This window comes from Ambystoma mexicanum, chromosome 2p (genome assembly GCF_040938575.1).
Source record: "Ambystoma mexicanum isolate Mex_15411 chromosome 2p, UKY_AmexF1_1, whole genome shotgun sequence".
Lineage (NCBI taxonomy): Eukaryota > Metazoa > Chordata > Amphibia > Caudata > Ambystomatidae > Ambystoma > Ambystoma mexicanum.
Window position 1 is genome coordinate 768,810,414 of NC_090923.1, and position 21,540 is coordinate 768,831,953.

General features: G+C 51.2%; 1 protein-coding gene across 2 annotated transcripts in view; it reads left to right on the forward strand.

Moving 5' to 3' along the window:
* LOC138566773 (cytochrome P450 2G1-like) overlaps positions 1-21,540 on the forward strand; it is an 899,512-nt gene that overhangs the window by 149,929 nt on the left and 728,043 nt on the right. The window lies entirely within an intron of this gene.

A 21,540-nucleotide genomic window follows, 5' to 3' on the forward strand; every position in this document is an offset into this window, starting at 1 on the left:
CTCCTCCCTCAGGGCATCCATGTGCGCCTCTGCGTGAGCAGCAATTGCTTGACGCAGAGACGACATTTCAGCCTGGCGTGCCCTGTCTGAGGCCGCCATGCCCAGCCTGAGCGAGCGGGCTGTGGACCGTGCCGCCTGCTGCTGGAGAAGCACCTGCCTAGCAGGGGGGAGCACAGATTGGGCCACACGCTCCATGCTCTCAGCGATGTTCTCCATTGCTGCCCCCTGCCGTTCGGAATTGGCAGTCATGTCTTGCTCCCACTCAGTATACAGCGGTTGCGCACGGCGACCGCGTTGCCGGGCTTGACCCCTGCGGGACCCAAGGACCGGGGTCCTCGCTGTGTTGGCACCGCCTGCGGCTGCACGACTACATGCCCCCGTCGACGTGATGTCCCAGGCACATCAGTAACTGGTGTAGAGGGTGATCCTGCGTCCCGATCCACCACGGGCGGAGGAACCAAGACTGTCTGATCCCTCAGTGCAGGTGTCGCAGACAGAGGAGTGTCCACATCAGAATCACTCACCCCTGACACATGGACTTGATGCCCATCCAACTCAACATGGACGTCAGAGTCGTCATCAAGGCTGGACTCATAGGCAGCCAGAGACAAGATGGACTGCAGCACTTGGGGGTTTTCGTGGCCTACCACCCCACGACCCCCACTAGTGCCGGGTTGATGTGGCGTTACCAACCCTGTGTCTGGCATGAAAACACCATCCTCTGCCTCCATTGCGTCATCACCTGAAAAATAGAGAGAAAAAGGTCAATACACATGTCAGAAGCACACGACACACACACACACCGACAGCAAAGGCATCCGGCAGACATGTGACACACAACATATGACCTGGCATGCATGCTGGGTCTACTTTGAATAGCTTCTGTGATCAGACCTGTTGAAAGGTGGCAGTTTCCATGGAAGTGGGTCTATGCAGTGCAGAAAATGTGTACGCCACTCACTACCTACATGTACAAGCACTACATGGTGTGTGCCAGGAAATGTGAAGGCAGTGCAATGTCAAATTCAGACATCACGTGCATTGTGCATTCAATGTGTACCATGTCTAGAAGCCAAGCACCCCTCCACCCCAGTACCAAAGCAGGGATGCCGAGCATGGAATCAAAAGGCTGACCATACACCTGTGTATTGACAGGCAGTGTTGACTGGCATCAACAGCTTGATGTGATTCAAGTTACAACACTGCAAATGATGCTGGGACAGTGGGCAGGACACATGATGGAAACTCCGGAGGCTGCCCACGTGTGAAGAAGACACAACAAGAGTTGGACAGAGTCATTGGCCATTGAACAGGCTGAGGCCTGTGAGCCACACAGATTGTCAGAGCCTAAACATGTGTGCAACGCAGGACTGAGCCACAGTTGACATGGGAAGGCTGATGAGATAGCAGGCAATGTATGTAACCAAGGACTTATATTACAGTGATCATCCAGTGAAGGCCACATAGGGGCATGCGTGCAATGCACATGGAGCATGAATGGGCACTCATGTCCCTGTGGGACATCTGACCCATGCACAGTACAAGTGAGATACCCTGCATCGAATACTAAGGCTGTACCACACGGCATATGTCTGGCAGATTCTACGCTGGAAGTTTGCATCTACACAGGACACATGAACAAGAAAGTACACATTGGCAAGATTGAAGCAGACCAGTGCAAAGGTGGAACTGGGGTGCAGAGTGGCGGAGGAGGGGCAAGGGAGCATGCCTACATGGAGTCCCGCACGCAGGCAGAGGAGACATGCATGACGGTAGCATTGCATTACTTACACATCAGAACCATGTACACGTCACATGTAGCAGCAATCATGCACAACACATCCCACAAGTGAAACACACACATCCTCAACAAACACGCATCAACACTCACTGGACTGGGCATCAAAGTCCATCTTCTCTCCTACTCCTTCGACCAATTCTGGTGGTATGAACTCCGCAACGAGAGCCTAATGCGGAGTGAGTTCTTCCTCCTCTGGTGCAGGCCCACCGCCAGTCACCAGAGTCAAGTTGTAATTTGAGGCACGCTTGGCCTTAGTGCTGCGCTTGATGTCATTCCAACGCTTTTTGCACTCCTGCGCCGTGCGCACCTCATGGCTGAATGAACTGACATGTTCCGCAACATGCTTCCAGTGGGTGTCACGTTGGGCAGCCGTGGTCTGACTATTGGCACCCACTAGCATGTCACGGCTGTGGCCCTGCACGTAGTCCACGAGGAAGTCCAGTTCCTGCTTACAGAAAGGCTTCTTCCTCGACATGCAGGAGGTCGTGGCTGTGTGTGGGGTCCCAGCCTGTGCTGCAGGTGCAACCTTCCTCCTCTTGGACTGTGGCACAGAACCTGGCTGGCTAATGCCGCCCTGACCAGTATGGCCAGTGGGTTCGGTGGATTGAGCCAAGGGAGTGGCAGGTGGAGGGATGACCAAAGGCCTGACTTGTGTCAGTGGCAGCTGGGTGCCCACTAATGGACCCTGCACAGCAACATCAGCTGTGGCAGGGTCGTTGTCCGCAACGGTCCTGGTTGGCAGACTCACAACCGGGGTGCTGTTGGGTGCATCTGCCCCTGCACTTGCCAACACCCGGCTGTTCGGGGCAGCAGATGACATGACTGCCCCAGGGACACGTGTCTTGGTCTGAGCAGCCCGGCCTGCCCCTATGGTTTCCCCCCTGGCCTGTTGGAGATCTACCAAGGGCTCTTCAAGTGCCAACGCAGCCTGCACTGGCAGACCCTGAGCCTGGGTGGCGGTGTCCACAGCTGCACCTGCAGCTACCACTACCCTTGGGCCCGTGGAGGTCGATGGAATGGACTGCCGGGTCATATGGGTGCCAGTGCCAGATGCAGGAGCTGCATCCCCCGGAACCACAGGGGGTGGTGGCATGGCTGCACCGACACATGGCACAACATTGCGCTGAAGTGGCGCACCCCTGCCTCTTCCCCCTCTGTGGCTGCCCTGGACACCCTGGAGTCCCCCTACTCCCTGGTCACCACGGCCACGTCCCCAACCATGCCCGCCACGAGGAGTACGCCCAGCTGAGGCGCCCCTCACCTTTGGTGGCCTCCCAACCATGGCACAGATGTAGTAGTGCTGGCACAGATGGAGTGGTGCCAATGGGAGGTGTACACCAAAATTGACCTGGGCAATTGGGGTGAAGGGGGTGGGAAGCAAGATGTTAACAGCCCCCCTGCACCTGCAAGGCTGTATGTGACCCCGGTGATGTGGTGGCGGGTCATGCAACGCTCAGGCACCCCAAAACTGCAGTAAAACCGTACACGCAACCCTGCAGCCTACGTGCGTGGATTCAACCTCCCGCAGTACGCGGTGGCACCCAGTAACACGAATAACGCGTACGCGTGGGACACGCAGGCTACTATGACTTCGAAAATGGGTGCGATACACAGGGGCACCCGCAGTGGGAAAAAGAGCGTGTGCGACTCACTGTCTGACTAGCGCGATGCAGAAAAACACGCGTAGCCAATACCCCCGCCAAAAGAAGAGATACGTCCTTGATAGCTGTGAAGTTGTGATGGGGCGCGAAACAACAGGAAGCAGCAACACACGTCGGTCTCCACGAAAGGCACGTACAGCGAACTGCTGGGCCCGCTCACCTTTAACCCATGCTGAGGGAAACGCACGCGCGCGTCACGTCACTTACGCACATGGGCCCTTTCCTCGTATTACACGCGGACGTGCAGTTTCCACGCGCGCTTACGCGCATGGCCCTTTCCTCGTATTACACGCGGACGTGCAGTTTCCACGTGCGCTTACGCGCATGGGCCCTTTCCTCGTATTGCACGCGGACGTGCAGTTTTTCACGCGTGCTGAAATGCGCATGCACGTCTGTATGCCTCATGTCACAGGGGCGCTTGCGCTTGAGGGGCCTTCTGTCCAATGAAAATGCGTATGCGTGCAGACGCGCTTACGAGCTAAGGGCCTTTCCTCGAATTACATGCTGACGTGCAGATTTTTCACGTGCCAAATCACTCCGTATCAAGCTGGCCACGCGTAAGCACACGGAAGACCACGCTCCTGCCCAGAAGGCCGAACTACTGCCCCCCAGAGCCCCGAGCACGCTCCCACCTGCCATCTGCTGCTGCCTGACTGCCTGCTGCCCACTTGCCCTGCCATTTGCTGCCTGCACATCAGCCAGGGGTGATGTTGCTGTGACCACCCCTGCTGGAACCGAAGACTCCCGACTGGGATTCCATCGCTCCACAGCCCAGCCCCAGGACCCAGTTGCCCACCCACTCCTGCCTCTGGGGTTGTCATGTCGGGGCAAACACCATCTGTGACCACTGACAACCCCCGGCCAGAGAGGCAGAGGGGCACCAGCTTCAGTGCCACCGAATTTGGTGTTCCTGGTGGAGCAAGTCCTGGGGCAGTATGATGCCCTCTTCGGAAGTTCCCGCGCCGACAAGGAAGGACGGACTCGGATCTGGACTGACATCGTGACTTCCATCAACGCGGAGGGGGTGGCAGTCCGCGACTTACAACATGTCAAGAAGCGCTGGGAGGACTTCAGGTCCAGGACCCTGAACAAGGCCCGGCGCCTCTTGAAGGCAGCGGATGCCAAGGGGCGCCGGGGCCACTTGTCGGAAGAACAGATGAGGGTCCTGGAACGCATATCCCCAGCGCTCCACGTCCAGGTCCTTGAGAAGCAGACCCGTCTGGAGTCGAGCGGTGAGTGTACATGCATCCTGATTGTGAGCAGTGCGTGTGGTGATTATTCAGTAGTGTGCAGGTTGCACATCTGTTTGTATGGGGTCGAGTATGGGTGGGGGTGTACAGGGCCGTGGGGCTGACACATGCGAGGGCTGTAATGTGTGAGACATGGATGGTGCTTGTATGTGTAGGCTTGCATGCCAAATGCAGTTGTGTGGGCACACATGTTTGGATGAATGTGTATGTAAGTAGACATGTCCGTGATGTCACGCATGTATGTTGTTTTCGGCTGCATGTATCAGCACTGTGTACATGTGCATGTGTGTGTATTTGACAAGGGTGCAACAGTGATGCAACATGGATGCATGTGACAGCGGTATGTGGAAGCCTGATTGGCAGATGTGACATGGATGCCCGTCTGAATAGTGCGACACTTGGCAGAGGTGTACACATGCATGCAAGTGTGGTGGTGTGTGTGGTGCACTTCCTGTGTTGCATATGATGTCTGGCTCACCTTTGGCTGCTCATGCTGTTGTATGTGTATGGATGGTGGTGGCAGTTGCGATATGGCTGTGGTATGGCTCATGTGTGCGAGTTGTAATGACATGTGTGTTGGGGATTGTGATGACATGTCTGAGGTTTGCCAATGCCACTCATGTACAACTGTCATGTGTGTATGTGTCCATTGTACAGTGCCCTGATGCCTGTGTTTTGTTTCTCCCTGTCTGCAGCGTCAACTGATGAAGAGGGCGGAGAAGGTGCTGTGGAGCACAGCGGCGGGGATCTGACCGCCAGCCGGAGACGCAAGGCCCGGCTCCCCTCCCAGGTTGTCATCTCGTCGGGGAGTGCGGAGTCCGGTGCCGCGTCCCAGGCCGCAGCTGCCGGGGGGAGGTCCAAGAGGCAGAGGTTGGAGTTGGACTCCTCGGCAGCAGAAGGGGCAGCTGGGACCCCACAGGGCCCAACAGGGGAAGATGGCCCGGAGTCATCCAGGTTGGTGGGGGGTTTGGTGGAGGAGGAGGCCGTGCAAGCACCAGAGACGGGGTCTGGAGGTGGGGATCCCACTGGTGCTAGTGGTGCAGTGCAGGACCAGGGACAGGAGGCAGCACAGGCCGCCGCGGAGGTGCCTGTGTGCAATCCTGTCCCCGATCCTGTCCCTGCATCATCTTGCACCAGCAGGGATGCCTACGTCAAGACCCGTTTTCAGGCAGGGGATGAGCTCACGTCAACTGGCCTTCCTCTGCCTGCGGACGTGGCTATCCAGGTCCGGGTTGAGCCTGTCCTGGCTGGTGTGGCGTTGCGTCAACGGGCCATGCGAGGTGACCTGCAGTCTTTTCATGAAGAGACTGCGAGTCATCTCGAATGGCTCATTGACCACGTCAGCCTGCTGGGACAGGTCACCCAGGCCGGATTCCTCCGTCTGATGGGGCTTGCTCTGACCCCCTCCTCAACTGGACCCTCTATGCGCCAGTCGTCCTCTGTGCCATCTTCCCACCCATCAGTCACCTGGGTGCCCTGTGGAGCTGCCTCTGACGGTGTGGCCAGGCTGGTGGAGGAGGCATCCCTGCCACAATCGGGAGTCGGACGTCCAGCAGGGGTGGCCACATCAACAACTGCACCCCAGCCGGCGGAGGATGTGCAGGCAGCAGGAGGCAGTGCACGGGCAGAGGCACAGCAGCAGCAGCAACGTGGTGGGAGCCATGAAGGCTCGGGGCCTTCGACATCGGAGGGGCAGGCATCAGCCGGAGGGCAGGAGGACCCAGGACAGAGAGTGTCTTCCGTGTGGCAGCGGTTGGGCCACGCCATAGATGCGGAGCGGCAGCGGGCGGAAGAGGCACGGCTCACAATGGTCATGGCGGAGAACTCCATGCGGAGGGCCCTGAGGCGGGCCGAGTGCCTCGAGGCAATCCGCAGGGGGTTGGAGGTGGAGACGTCGGCGGCCCTGCGGACCCTCGGGGCCATGGAGGAGGACCGCCTCCGGGACATTGAGGAGGAGTTCGATGATGCCCTGGCCTGGAACATCCACAAGTGAGCCGTGAAACTAGCCCGCTGCCCTTGTACATAGTTTCTAGGTAGTGTTAGGTTTCATTTTTGTTTTTATTTTATTTGGACCTTTCGGACATTGGCCACATTTTTGTATATAGTTTATTTTATTAGTTAGTGTAGTTAGATAGGTTTCCTTTATTTTGTTGGGATAATGGACCCTGGATTGTTCCCATGTACATAGTTGACAGTTGGATTGTATTTTTTTTTCTATTTTTGACCATGGAGCAATGGCTTTCTTTTTTATTTCCCATTGGATTTTGTTTTGTGGACATTGACTTTGGACATTACTTTGGATTTTTATTTTTGGTTTTGCTTTTTTTGACGGACATGCTTCTTTTCATTTTTGTACATTCACGTTTCTGTTTCTTCATTTTTTATTCTATTGATGTTTCCTTTAATACGTATTATTTTTGGTGAACTTCAATGTGTGGTATCTCATTGGTTTCATGCATTTCATGATATGTGTATTGAGATTCACTGACACCCATTGGGTGTATGTGAGGGAAATGTGTTTGTTTCGGAACTTGCAATTGGTGTTCTGTGATGTAATTGCAAATTATGAGTGGGTGGATGCAATACTCGGGTGGGTGTTTTGCATTTGGAGGCTGACCATAGGGACCAGGGATCTAGATTGTGATGACATGTTGGCTGGGGAACATGAGTTGCACATGGGTGGGGGCCTGGTGGAGGCTGCCCCTGCACTGCTGGGGGGTGGGGGTGCAGGGAGACATGAGTGGGGGCCTGGTGGAGGCTGCCCCTGGTGGCTGGGGGGTGGGGGTGCAGGGAGACATGAGTGGGGGCCTGGTGGAGGCTGCCCCTGCACTGCTGGGGGGTGGGGGTGGTGGGAGACATGGGTGGGGGCCTGGTGGTGGGTGCCCCTGCACTGCTGGGGGGTGGGGGTGGTGGGAGACATGGGTGGGGACCTGGTGGAGGCTGCCCCTGCACTGCTGGGGTGTGGGGGTGGTGGTAGACATGGGTGGGGGCCTGGTGGAGGCTGCCCCTGCACTGCTGGGGGTTGGGGGTGCAGGGAGACATGAGTGGGGACCTGGTGGAGGCTGCCCCTGGTGGCTGGGGGTGGGGGTGGTGGGAGACATGGGTGGGGGCCTGGTGGAGGCTGCCCCTGCACTGCTGGGGGGTGGGGGTGCAGGGAGACATGAGTGGGGGCCTGGTGGAGGCTGCCCCTGCACTGCTGGGGGGTGGGGGTGATGGGAGACATGAGTGGGGGCCTGGTGGAGGCTGCCCCTGCACTGCTGGGGGGTGGGGGTGATGGGAGGCATGGGTGGGGGCATGGTGGAGGCTGCCCCTGGTGACTGGGGGGGTGGGGGTGGTGGGAGACATGGGTGGGGGCCTGGTGGAGGCTGCCCCTGGTGACTGGGGGGGTGGGGGTGGTGGGAGACATGGGTGGGGGCCTGGTGGAGGGTGCCCCTGGTGGATGGGGGTGCAGGGGGACATGCGTTGGTGGGCAGTAGTGCAAGTTGACATGTGGGTTGGCTGGTGGGCATGGCCATGGTGGATGGGGTGCCTGCATGACATGTGCTGGGTAGGCCCCTGTGGTGTGAGCCATCGCGTGTGGAACTTCCTGTGCACCCATGTAATACACGTACCCTGATGGAATTGCGTGTGGAACTTCCCGCGCACCCCTGGAATACACGTACCCTGCTGATGTTGCGTGGGATACTTCCCCCCACCCTGAAATACACGTACCCTGATGAGATCGCGTGTGTGACTTCCCGCGCACCCCAGAAATACACGTACCCCGCTCAATCGCATGTGTAACTTCCCGCGCACCCCCGAAATACACGTACCCTGCTCAATCGCGTGTGTACCTACCCGCGCACCCCCGATATACACGTACCCCGCTCAATCGCGTGTGTAACTACCCGCGCACCCCTGAAATACACGTACCCCGCTCAATCGCGTGTGTAACTTCCCGCGCACCCCCGAAATACACATACCCCCCTCAATCGCGTGTGTAACTACCCGCGCACCCCCGATATGCACGTACCCCGCTCAATCGCGTGTGTAACTTCCCGCGCACCCCCGAAATACACGTACCCCGCTCAATCGCGTGTGTCACTTCCCGCGCGCCCCCGAAATACACGTACCCCGCTCGATCGCGTGTGTTGCTTCCCGCGCACCCCCGCAATACACGTGCCCCGCTCGCACAGGCCCAATTGCTATATGTTGCCACTTTTGTGATGCGCTGGGACTCTACCGCCTGCCTTCGTGTGGCGGACGTGTTTCAGCTTGTGCGTGTCTTTGGCTGTGCGTGGCTTTGCCCTATTCGATTCCATGAATACGTGTGGTTCGAGTGCGTGTGGGCGTTCCATCTGCTTCCCTGCAGTAAATCCCCAGTTACGCCCTTATTTTTGCACGTTGTTCCCCATTCCGCGCGTTACGCCCCGTGTCCCGCCCACTTTCTGGTGTATGCGCCGAGGTTGTGCGCTTTCACTGTGCGCGTCGCGCACGCCTTTCAGGATGTTGCAGTGACTTGTGCGCCATGCACGGGTTTGGCGCACATCCCGAGGTGAACACGCGCAGGGACTTCCATGAATCGCACGCGTGCGCGTGCGCCTGTTTTTTTCCGCTTGCGCCTGCTTGCGCTTGCTTGCGCCTGCTTGCGCGAATATTTTCGGCGCACGTTTGTTCCATGAATCGGCCCCTATATGTCCTTCTATTATTTCTATGGCAACTCGAGCACGGGCGCCATCTTCGAATGGGCATAGACGCTATTCACCATGTGAATCTAATTTCTTGCCTCGTCTATTAGTGCTCGTAATGATACCAAAATTAAGGGAGAATATTACAGTTTTGTAAGCCATTCAAAGTGCAACTTATATGTTGATATGGTAATTTAAAGGCAATTCAACAGAGAAATACATCCCAACACAGCATGTTGAAACACGGGTAACTGGTTTCAAAAAACCTCATCTCCAAACACGTAGTAGCATTTAAAATCTACAGTGTATACCACTTCCTAGATGTAGGTACATTAATACAAAAGGCACAATAATGTAATTTATATATATAATAGTATTACAAAAAGAGAGTCTCAATCCCTTTACCCCTAATTTCAACAAGATTGCATTGTCACATCAATTCCCCCTTAAAATCTCACAAAAAACAGTTCAGATCCCAATCAATATTCATTCCACGGGGATACATAGTATCAAGTTTCTCGATCCAAAAGATCTCTCTCTGTTGTAATAGTTTCATCAGATTACCCCCCCTTCTTGGGAGTTTAACTGATTCCAAAATCACAAATTTCATCTGTGCAATGGTGTGTCTTTCTGCCATAAAATGTTGTGCTACAGGTGATTTGGTAGAACAATTCCTTACATTTGACTTATGCTCTCCCCATCTCACTTTGGCTTTCCTACTGGTGGGTCCAACATAATATATGCCACAAGGGCATTTTATTCCATATATTACATTTTTTGTATCACAAGTAGATGTGTGCAGCAATGAGATTTTTTTACCATTATGAGGATGGCAGATAGAGCTTCCTTTCAATACATTGTTGCAACAATTACAATTGTTACATGTTAATGTACCCATGTATGTTTTTTCCACTTTAGTTTTTTGTGAGAAATCAGATTTAATTAAGTGGTCTTTCAGCGATTTACTCTTGCTGTAAGCAAAAAGTGGAGGAGTGGGGAATAATTTGTCAAGTATTCGATCTAATGACAGCACATTCCAGTTATTCTTGATGATGTTTTTTATTTTACCACTTTGTTGGGAGTAAGTAGTGACATACACTAACTCGTCTTCTTTTGATTTTATTTTGGGCTTAAGGGCCACTATTCTTGGAATATCTCTCACCGTCGAGTAATGTTCAGAAAGGACTGGCTCGCTGTACCCTCTTTAAATGAATTTGTTTTATAACTCCATCGATTTTCTCTCAAAGTCTTCTTCATCAGAGATAATACGCCTATAGCATAAGAATTGGCTCAAGGGTATACTGGTAATGGTTTTCCTGGGATGGAAACTTGTGGCTAAAAGTAAACTATTCCTATCTGTTTCCTTAGTATAGACTGTTGTAGCCAATTTGTCAATTTTCCAATACACCTTCACATCCAAAAAATCAATGTAAATCTTACTGGTTTTATGAGTAAACTTAATTCTTGGCGCCAATCCGTTCATGTATTCAAAAAATTCCTGGATTTCGTCTTCAGTCCCATGCCAAACCCCAAAAAGGTCATCAATAAACCTGGTAAAGAATTTCAACTTATTGTTCCATCTTGGATTGTTGATAACTCCTGTTTCTTCCAAATAAGCCATATATATATTGGCATAGCTAGGTGCCATTGCTGCACCAATTGAAGTTCCAGAAATTTGAATGAAGTACCTCTTTTCAAAGGAGAAAAAATTATTCTCAAGTACTATGCTTAGTAATTTTAGAATAAATAGAGGATCACTCTTCACCTGTTCTCCACTTTTTTAATAACATCCATTCCATTGCCTCCAGTCCTCCTTGGTGTGTGATGTTTGTATGTAAACTTGTGACATCCATTGTGAACAAAAGATCTGTTTCTGGATTGAAGGTAACAGTTTCAAGCTTTCTTAGAAAATCATTTGTGTCTTGAATATAGGTACTGCAGGTCCGAGTCAATGGCTGAATAACTTTGTCTATAAACTGTGCAATTGGTTCAAGCAAGCTATTGCTTGCTGCAATTATTGGCCGTCCTGGTGGATTTAGAAGGTTCTTGTGAATTTTGGGTAATATATAAATCACCGGCATAATTGGATATAAATTGTTCAAGAATCGTTTTGTTTTTTTAGTGATGATATCTGATTCCATAGCTTCATCTAGAGTTCTGTTAATTATTGTTCTGATTCTTTCTGTTGGATCTTCAAAGATCTCAAGGTACGTATCTTGATCTTCCAATTGTCGTGTTACTTCCATCTTATATTTCTCTGTATCCATAATGACAAGGGCTCCCCCTTTATCAGCAGGTTTCAGTATGATATCTGGATTTTGTCAAAGTTGTTCTAATGCCTGGTTTTTTCTGTGGGTCAAATTCCCTTTTCTTCTACTTTGAAATGAAAGTTTTTTCAGATCTTTAAGTACCAATTTTTGAAAAGACTCAAGTGTTGCATTTTGAGCCAGCGGTGTAAATGTGCTTTTGGGTTTCATTTCCAGGTATTTGGAAGGTTGTATATTCTCAGGAATGTCCATAACATCAAAGAACAATTTTAATTTCATTTTGCGCATTAGTTTGAAAAAAGCAATTTTTTCTTTCAACAAGGTAGTGTTGTAATGAGGTACAAATGAAATACCCTTTTGTAGTGTTTCACATTCGAAATTGGAAAGTCTGTATTCTGAAATGTTCACCACTAGGTTTTCTTTACTGGGTAATTCACTTTTCTGGTTGGATTTTTTCTTTTTCCCTCTTCGTGTCTTATTCTGTCTAAAAAAGAGTACGTGGCGGGTGTGGTTTCAGCGGAAGGCTTCAAGGTACTTGGGATCTGGCTGGACCCTCTTGTCTCACTTCTGGCGTCTCTTGTTTCCTCTAGTTCAACTTCAATTGGTGCTTCGGTGTTATCTGTTTCCGCACTAGAAGCGTCTGATGATGTCGGTGCGGACCCGAGGTTTGTTGGTTTTTTATTTTTATTCCAGACTGGTCTAGAGCTCCTTTGATTAACTTTTTCTTGATAATAAGATTTCCACGTATAGACTATATCTAATTTATAGTCTAACGTGTCTCTTCTGAATTTCCTAATTTTTTTTGATTCAATTTCCCTTTTGTAGGTGTCGAGCTTATTATCTATTTCCACCAGTAAGGCTGTTAATTCATCCTTTGTCATAAAGGTGCCCAAGGATTTTTTGGTATTCTCAAGATCAACTTCAATGGTTGTAAGGGATTTGGATAGTTCTTCAATAGTTAAGATGATAAGATCTAATGAACACTTATTTAATATAGGTTTCCACCGTTTAACAAATTCAGGATTCTCTTTGCAGAGAGTTGGCTCCAAGTCTTTTCTGAGTCCCCGTGGAATGCGTTGGGATTTGTAGTATTGAGATAACGTGGTTGCATGGAGTCTTTGACTGATTTCACGTCTGATTAGTCGCTCCAATTGATATACTAACTCCTCAGGTTTTGCCGATGCCCTTAAGGTATGTTTGATTAGTTTCAAAATCTTGGTGGCTTCTTCTTCAGAAAATGCCAATGTTTCAGCTGGCTGCTTCTGCCAGAGCTTTCAGGAGGACATGAAGGTTCAGCCACTATGAGGGAGCCGTACCTTGCTGCGGCCCCGATGTCTTGCTGGATGCAGCGTAGTGAGTAGGATGCCACCAACATTAGGTGTCTGGAGTGGGCCTTTGGTGGGGGCCAGTGTACGCCTGCCGGCTTTCCCGATTGGTCATGACGTGGGAGGGACAGACAATCATCAGGGCCCTCATGCAATGACATGAAGTACTCCTGTGCTCATGAACAGCTCAGCCATTTTGGAGTGGCCGAGGGCTATAGAAATCCAATGTGCCTCATGTGGAAGGGCAGGGACTCCGAAATGAAATGGTCACAGCTTAAATTAAACACACACCTCAAGAGACGTGCAGGCAAGCATGATACCGCTTCAAATAAATAAACAGTGAATGGCCCAACTGTGCTTACTGGCTGCTGCTGCAGGAGCTTTCAGGAGGACACGAGGGATCAGCCACAATGAGGGAGCCGTATCTTGCTGCGGCCCGGGTGTCTTGCTGGATGTAGGGCAGTGAGGAGGAAGCCACCGACAACAGGGGCCTGGAGTGGGGCATCGGTGGGGGCCAGCATTCCCCTGCTGGCTTTCCCGATTGGCCGTGATGTAGGAGGAACAGCCAATAACCAGGGACCTCATTCAGGGACATGAAGCACTCCGGTGCTCATGAACAGCTCAGACACTTTGGAGTGGTCGAGGGCTGTAGAAATCCAATGTGCCTCACATGGAAAGGCAGGCATTCGGAAATAGAAAGCTCACAGCTTAAATTAAACACACACCTCAAGAGAATTGCATGTGTGCATCATACCGCTCTAAATAAATAATCAGTGAATGGCTCAAATGGGCTTACTGGCTGCTGCTGCTGCTGGAGCTTTCGGGAGGACACAAGGGCTCAGCCACTATGAGCGAGATGTATCTTGCTACGGTGCGGATGTCTTGCTAGATGCAGTGCAGTGAGGAGGAGGCCTCAGCTAACAGGGGCCTGGAGTGGGCTTTTGGTGGGGGCCAGCATTTGCAACTGCCAGCTTTCCCGATTGGCCGTGATGTGGGAGGACAGCCAATCACCAGGGCCCTCATGCAGGGACATGAACCACATCCAGCGCTCGTGAACAGCTCTGCCACTTTGGAGTGGTCGAGAGCTACAGAAATCCAATGTGCCTCATGTGGAAGGGCAGGCACTCCAAAAATGAAAAGGTCACAGCTTAAATTAAACACACACCTCAAGACAAGTGCCCAGCCGGTGTCCAAGATTTGCAGTGGTGCTGTTTACTGTGCGCTGAAACCACAAAGTGCCGCTGATCCGAAGAACCTCTGTAGCTGCTGTCAACCTTTGAATTGCCTTGCAGGAGTCCTCCAGACGTCCTCCCTCTTGTCCCCACGACTGAGGCCCAGGAACACAGGATCTGCATCACTGCAACCAGACAGAAGCCATCTGGATCCTCTTCTTCTAACCAAAGGTACTGTTCTGACTTTGAGGTACATACCTCATCATCTGTAGCTTGCTCTTCTCAGTTGAGACTTGCAGTAGCTGCTTTTCTAGAGGCGATGGTAGCTCTAACTTTCACACGTGTAACAGCTTGTGACCCTACAGTGATTTTTCTTCAACAAACTCTCTAACTTTGTGCAAGACTTTTGCTATCTAAGAAGTGCCTCAGCTCCATAGGCTTTGCTCGAATTGACTTTGGATTTCCTGGCTCCCTGCAGACTCTTCTATTCCATTAACTTTCATTCTTACTGTCACTCTTAGATGATACATTGGTTTTAAATAATATTGCTGGGAAAGGATGTTATCTAGACTGCATTGGAAGATTTAAAGTGCTCACATGCTTTGAGAACTTGTTTAACCTTTTTTTCTTTCCTTTAAACTTTCCTCCTTATCAACCTCAGAATGTACAAAGTACAAAAGTGATATATATATAAATGCCATTAATGTCCTAGCTAGAGAAGTCACCTTGAGTGTAGGAAGTGTATATGAAGCATCTCTAAAGAATATCTACTTGGCTTTGCCTTGATTCTGAGAAAGTATTTTGAAGTGTATTTTTATTGTTGCACATTGCCCTTTTTAAAGAATGCTTATTTAAAACTAACCGTTAAATAAACAAATAATTATTTTACTAGAATACCTTGAGTGTAAGTGTAATTTGGATACTTGTATTGGTGAATTTTGATGCTGCAGCTATACAGCTCCCATTTACCCCTCTTGAGATAAGGCTGGCTGCTTAGTCACACAACCGACTTGTGTAGCACAGACCTATACCAATAGCTGGGTTACCTAATACCAAGAGGACAAGGGTTGTGTAGTTTCCCACAGGGTTACTACACAAATTCTTGCCTAACACATTCCAACACTCGACATTTTCTGACATTACTTCCACAAGTGATTGGTAGGCTGGTGTTGTTAAATCCACTGGAATACTTTTGTCTGTGGTATATAGGACATTGGCCCTCATTACGACCTCGGCGGTAGCCATGCCGCTATTGGCGGCATGGCTGCTGCCGAAATCGCATCCGGGTCCACAGAATGAGGAATTACCGGGCCATTCCGAATTCGGAAGGCCCAGTAATTCCTCCCTCCAAGGACCCGGACCCGGTCCTTCCTCATTCCCATTTCAGCCCCGATAGGGCTGAATGGGAATGGGAGAGGGAGCAAACAACGGGCCATTATGAGTTGGCCCATTGTTTGCTCCCTCTTCCCCTCGCGGGACCCGGTAAGCATGCCTGGTTTGACCAGGCGTTACTTCCTGGGTCCCGCGAGGGGACCTCGTAATGAGGCGGTACGGGGTAAACGGCGCCGCACCTTTTAGGGTCGTAATGAGCCCCATTGACTTTCTGCCAACCTTGTGCACATGTCATTATGAGGCAGTTTCCTAGCATCCAGGGTTGGCGGAAGGTGAATGCTTACATCATCAGTGATCTGCTGGTCCAACCACAACATTCTAAAGAGGAGGCTCTAACTCATTGCTCCCCTTTATTATAGCAAACATGAGAAAATATTACCTCTAGAGACTAGGGGCCTCATTACAAGGTTGGCGGTAAGGCAAAAACGATGCCGGGGGAGATCCCAACCCACGTGGACATGCAAATACCGGCATCGCGAAGCCGATAATTACGGGCTGCATGATGCAGGCCATACAGGCATTGCGGACCACCCGCAAACAGCAATCAGGAAAAAAGCCAACTGCCACAGGTGCACACAATGCCCACAGGTGTAGGCAATGGAGGCTGGGCCAGTATAAAATGAGCACACCCACACACCACACCCCTTCCAACACCAAAATGCCACCACTAGCTGTTGCAATCATGGCGCTGGAGGAAATGCCAATACTGCTACAACTACAGCAACAACACCAACTACAACAACAACTACAGCAGCAACAACAGGCAGCACAGTGGAGATGCAGGAGGAGAAGGAAGGTGAGACAGGCCCAGCAAATACCACCAGCGCAGCCAGCAGTGCCTCGTAGGCAGCCACCAATCCCTCGCACCAGACCCAGCCCGTTCAACCTAACCCGTGAGCAGATCCACACCCTGTACCGGTTGGACCGGGACACCATCACCACCATAGTGGACATGATACACAACGACATAGGCAGCCTCATAGAAATACGCACTGCCATCCCCCTGCTATTAAAGGTGGTGTCCGTGCTCCGAAGCACGCAAGCACCCACATATCCCTACCACGGACTGGCCAGGAGATAGCCGACACCAAAGTAGGCTTCAATGCACTGGCAGGCATGCCCAATTGTGTTGGTGCCCTAGATTGCATCCATGTTGAATTGGTAGTCCCCCATGCCATAGAGGCGGTGTACCGCAATCACAAGCAATACCACTCCATCAATGTGCATAATGCATGTGACTCCAGCAAGATCATCACATATTGCTGTGCCCGATATCCCGGATCAACACATGATGCCATGGTACTGCGCAACTCCACCCTACCCCGTCACATGGAGCTACATGCTGGACCATGTGCCTGGCTGCTTGGTGAGTTGCACAACTGGGCCATGGCAGTGCTCTGGGGTACTGATGTGTAGGGATGCATACTCCACCTGGTTGGGAAAGGGGTGGGAGGATGCATACCGCACCTGGGTGACAATTGTCAGTGATTGGAGAATGCATGCAGAGCTAAACACTCCAGATCTGAACCTCACAAACGGAACATGATACATCACTGGCACAAATTAAACAAATAATGCATATCGATGACAACAAGTAAGAGGCACAACCAGGCCACCATGGTGATGGTAAGCAATGCATGAATGTACAGGATGGCAACTGGGCCAATGTGGCTAGTGTGACCATGCATAGAACTAACTGCTTGAATGGGAGGCTAAACATTGTCGTACTACCACAGTACATCCGCCTCAGCATGCATGATTACACCCTGCATAATCTATTGAACACCATCCAGCCTGCCACACCTCATAACAGTTTTGAATGCATCTAGCTGACAATTTTGCATATGTACAGGGACATGTGCATGTCCACACCAAATAGCTGCCGCCATGACTGTGCTTCCTGAAGGTGCCAGCTCAGAGTGACACACACCTATTTGTATTTGCTTGCAGGTGACGGAGGATATCCCTTGGGGCCGTACACCTTACCCCTGTGTGGAACCCGCAGAACAGCCATGAAGAGGAGTACATTTGTGTGCACACCCGCACCGTGTTGTGATAGAGCAGACCTTTGGCCTGTTGAAGGCGCGTTTCCGCTGCCTAAGCAGGTCTGGTGGGGCACTCCTATATAGGCCTGGGAAGGTGGCAAAGATCACCATGGCCTGTGTCATGCTGCACAACATGTGCGTCCAGAGAAATGTACCACTGCCACCTGACATTGACATGCATGCCCCGGGTGAGGATGATAAGGATGGAGACGGAGATGAAGTAGTCCCCTTGCTAGTACAGATGCATGGCATGGCCATGCAGTAGGCCAAGCACAGAATCACGAATACTCCTGACCCACAGGGACTATGAAAGACGTGTGTCAGTCAGACACTGGGCCAATGTGGACATGCACATTAAATGGATGCCCACGAAAATAACAATGTCCAGCCATGGATTTTTCTTATCACAACGTGTGTATTATTTACAACAGCAAAAATGTGCCCACTACCCCTCCCTAACCCCCCCCAACAAACTCCCAGACCCCCCAACAAACTCCAAAACTCCACCAACCAACACCAATACCCCCAATAGACTCCACAAGATGCATCCCTTCACCCCCAACCTTGTGCCCCACTCCCATTGTCCGCCCACACTACTTCCGGGACTTCTTCCTGTCCGGAGGCGGCATTTCAGTGTGCCTTGCACTCCTACTAGTCTGGCACACTGGGCTGGTGGGGACAGATGAAGCTGGTGTGGAGGTAGTAGGTGAGTCACTGGCAGGTTCCACACCTCCTGCCAGCCATGGCCGCTGCATATGGAGCAGCATTGAAGTCAGCACCTGTGTCACCGCCCCCAGGCAGTCCCTCATTAGCTGAGCCGTTGCATTAACAGCGGCTGCGTTGGCTGCGATGGCCGCTGTGGTCCCCGCAATTGCTGTGGCAATACCCCGCCTGGTTTCCTCCCTGTCCGCTATGCACTGGCGGAGTAAGTGTAACATGGCCTCCTGTCGGGCCTCCACCATCGACAATCGTGTCTCCAGGGTTTTGGAGGGGGCTGGAGTGGTGGGTTGTGCAGTCACGTGGATGCCATTTTCGGGACTGTACTCCTCAGAGGTGGGTAGGTCACAGTCACGGAGGAAGGGATCAGCTTCACTGCAGGTGGGTGACTGCAGGTGTTGGGGCGAGGGGGTGGGCACGGGGCTCGGGGTGGCTGTGCATGTCACCTCGGCGTCTCCCTCAAGCTCCACACTGGCATCAAGTTCTTCCCCAGTGGAGGCGGGTGCTTCCAGGGACTCCCCTTCGACAGGTGTGGGTGTGGCCTGCTGGGTCAGTAGTGTGTCAGGCACACTGGCAGCAGGTGTTGCTGGCTGTGTGCCAGCTCGCACAGGCACACTGGCAGTGGATGTGGCCTGCTTGCCTCCAGAGAAGGTGGTGGTGGTGGTGGTAGCCCTCTTCGTAGGGTGTGAGGTGGATGCCCTCGCGGTGGTCTCCTGGGTTGATTCTTCCTCATCGGTGCCTGGGGGTAGAAGAGATGCAGGGCATCAGTGATGGTGTGAGATGGCAGAGGCATACGATGGTGCTGTTCATTATTCATTTGAACATCCATGCTTGTTTTACAGGTGTGTCACGCAGGGTATTCAGAGGGGGCATGTTAGCATTCACTGCATGGCAGGTGACATGCCGTTGCTATGGGGTTTGTGTGTTGGGTTACATGGGCACGGTCCTGGTATGTTGCACATGTGTAGGTTATGGGATTGGCACTCAGCATGCATTTCTGTGTGGCAGGGTTTGGGCCGCAATCTTGACTTGGATATGTTGATATGGGTGTAGGGACGTGCATTGCCTTGCCTAGTCTCGCATTCACGTCACTAGTGCTAAGTCATGTTTTCCCCTACAGGGATGTGCAGGGTCACTCACCTCTTTCTGTGGATGATGCCGCACCCATCTCCATCTCTCCAAATCCCTTTATTGACTCAGGATCAATAAAAGTGCTGGCAGTCTCCTCCCAGGACATCAGCTCAGCAGGTGAATTTGGACCCCCACCTGTCTCCATGGCCGCCCTCCTGTTGCTCGATAGGATATTTCGCACCCTCAAGCGGAGGTCGTCCCTCCTCTTGCGGCAGTCACGCACGGTGCGTGGGGTGGTCCCCAAGGCCCACACCTTCTGGGCAACCTCCTGACAGATTTCCTTTCTCCTCATCTGCGCTTCTTGCTTCTTATCATTGCTTTTCATTATGGCTGCATGTGCAGCCAGAGTGTCACCAAGCATATTGAGCTCAGCGTCTGAAAAACGCTTCTTTCGCTGCAGGGTGGTCATCTTCCGGGTGGCCTTGGACATCCTCAGGGTTTTCCAACACAGCATGACACGAAAAGACTGTTGGTTAGGGAGGATGGTAATGAATTGTGGTTTTAAGAATGGCCGCCGGCCCATTTCCCGTTCCTGCGCAATGACGTAATTTCCAGGTCCGGTTTTGCGAACCCGGTATTAGCATGGCGGTATTACCGGGCTGGTATTTAGGGGTTGCTCTGAGCCGGTGCCGGTATTGGCGGGTCCCGTGATGCTGCTATCAGGGGGTTGGAGGGACTTTAGCGGCATGCCAGTATTACCATTACCGGCATGGGGGTTCGTGCGTGCTTGTGCACTCGCAATCATCCGCTATTAGCGGGTTAATACGAGCACGGAGCAGCTCTTACCGGCATGCCGGTAATTAACCCGTTTTTACCGGGCTACTCATAATGAGGCCCTAGGTCTTAGAACACTTATGGGGGTAGGTGCAGATCATATTCAGGGACTGTAACTAGGTTTAAATTACCGACAGCGGAATGAAATTGATGAAATTCACCAACACTTCCTTTCCAATGTCTGGGATGTTTTCTACTTTCCGCCACATCATTTGGTGGTTTTCTTTTTGTGCTGAAATGTCGTTTTTCCCTGTAAGTCTAGTGTTTTTGTTTGGTCTAAAACGCACACAAAAATGTAATTCGAGAAAAAAAAATTGGGCGACAAACGGGCACAAACTGCTAAATCTCCTCGCAAGTAAAATTGTCGGATCAGACGAATTTTCCCTGTAATCTGCCAATTTTCCTCCTGAATGAAATTGAGCCATTTTGTCCAACCCTACTCATTGCGCCACTTTTTTGTCAAAAGCAAGTCATAAAATGTTCTACAGTAAAACATTATTTGATATTTTTGGAGGCAAGAGGAAATAGCATTCTGTGGCAGTAAACCAGTGTGCACTCTTTTTATGACAAACAAAAGAAATACTGCCTGCAGGGGGAGTCTTACAATTCTCTAGGTGTAGGATGGGATGAAATTCAGTGGCTGTAGCTCCGCACACCTTCATTTTTTAATGCCCACGAGCAAATGCTAGCATCATTGACAGTCTTAAAATTCTTTGGAATGCTGTGTACCGACTTTAAATGAGTTCCGTCTTTTCTGTGAAGAGACACCATAGAAGTTACCTGTGCAAAGAAAAATAACAGACGTTTTTGGAGGAAGGACATTGCATTCATTGCTTATTCTTGGTGTGTCAACCTTTTAGGACAGATGAATGAAAATACTAAAACCCAAGACTTTTTGCTAAGACTATCGGCCGAAAAATGCATTTCATTATCAATTGCCTTGTTGAAATTACAGAATGAACTGAACGTTATAACATTACCAACACAACCCTTCAACAAATTACATCAGAAAGATTTCTGATGAAATTGACAATCATCGGGTCAATACACAGAAATCAGTGCAGAAGTAGCGCACCCGCCTGACGCAGAGAGGGAGCATGTGTCATTTGTGCGCCAGGCGCAGCGCAAAACATCATTTTGGTGCACCATGTATTCATGGATTTCCCAAGCCATTTGCAGCCGTGGCGTTGACAAATCCAGCAGTGCCAGTAACGCCCCCAAGAATGCACCTTGCACTAGAAAAAGCCAAAGAAATCCCCAATATGGTGCAAAGGGACGCGCTAACCCAGGACCATCATTCAGCCCCCCTACACCGTATTTGCGTGAAAAACAGCGTGT